Here is a 1,529-nt window from a genome sequence, read left to right as displayed (position 1 = left end):
CACTGCACTCTAGTCTGGGTGACACAGTGAGAACCTGCCTCAAAAAAAAAAAAAAAAGAAACTTCAAAACCAGTACCTCAGACCTTCCCAAGCAATTGTTCTGGGGGAATGGGGTGCCCACAGGATGCCCCCTGCAGTCTGACTGACCTCTGGGCCCAGCCTGGGGTGGGGTGGCCTCTGGGAGCCTCGGGAGCAGGTGAGGACTCCCAGGCGGCTCGGGAAGGGGTCTGTATCTAAACAAGAGCCTGTAATGCCATCTGGGTGACCCTCGCTCACATTTCCTGGCCTTCTGTCCAGGGAGGGGAATTCGGGAGCAGGCGTGCATGGAGAAACTGCTCCCGGTCCGTTTCTGTCTTCCTAATGACGCTTTTAAAAATCAAAAGGGAGGATGCTGGAGGGTGAAACCACGGTTTAACAAAACCCGGAATGGGAAGGGGGGAGGGGGACCCTGCCCCCACCCTGGGCAGGCTTTGATGGGGAACCAGAGAGCAGCCTGGGTGGACAGGAAGTCCCCCCACACCAGTGAGCTACTTTCCCGACTGCCTCAGCCCAGCAAACAGCCCGTGATGCCCGCACCACTCCCTTCCTGCCCTGCACAAGAGGCCGCCAGTCGGCTCTCCCAGAGGCATGGTAATGTGGACCCCGCAGAGTGGGCAGGGACCCTTTCCCACTAAGGGCAACCGAGGGCACCCTCCCTTCTGCCCTCCAGCAAACCACCATTCTCCTCCGAGGGCCTGTGCAGGGCTGTAGCCCCGACCTGAAGCAGGGTCCCCATGACTGTGTAGGGCTCGAAGTCGCCACTCCTCCGGGAGGCCCTCTGGACCAACCAATGCCCACTCTCTGTGACACCTCCCAGTTCGATTTTCTTAAGATTATCCTTGGCTGATATTCTATTTGGCCCTGTGTTCAGGGTCTCTCTCCCACTTCTAAGAGGGTCATCTGTCTCAGCCGCTGCGGGGTCACCAACAGCGCCTGGACACAGGAGGCATCTGGCGAATACGCGCTGCATGAATCAATGACTCCAGTGCCCACACGCAAGGGGCCCCGGGGCTCAGGAAACCCCACCGGGCAGGCCCCTCCGAGCTCGGCCTGTCCTGGGGGTGGAGGAGGAAGTTCGCCCCTCGCCTGCCTCGCAACCGCAGCCGCCCCCGTGCGCTTCCTGCCCGCGCCGCCCTCCGCACTGCGCTCCGTGCCAGGCAGCAGCCCCCGCCCCGCTGGGCGCGTTCCCGGGGGTCTCGGTGGCGGGAGTCGCTTTCTTGTGGGACTTGGGGGAACATGGCGCGGGGCGGGGACGCGGGTAGACCCCTCCCGCATCCTAGGAAGCCCGGGCGGGTCCGCAGGGGCGCGGGGAGGGGGCACTGCCTGGCCGAGGACCCACCCCCGGTCCTCTCCGCCCTTTCCCCGTCCCTTCCACGCTAGCCGAGGGCAGGACTTCGGTTCCGCAGGACCAAAGGCCCCTCGCCCGCGGCCGAAGACCCCCGCCCCGCAGAGGAGGGTGGCGCTGCCCCCGCCTCCCGCTTGGAGAGTAC

The sequence above is a fragment of the Colobus angolensis genome, unplaced genomic scaffold, assembly GCF_000951035.1.
Source record: "Colobus angolensis palliatus isolate OR3802 unplaced genomic scaffold, Cang.pa_1.0 Scaffold115, whole genome shotgun sequence".
NCBI lineage: Eukaryota > Metazoa > Chordata > Mammalia > Primates > Cercopithecidae > Colobus > Colobus angolensis.
The sequence above is the reverse complement of the archived record's forward strand: the minus strand, read 5'-3'. Positions refer to the sequence as shown.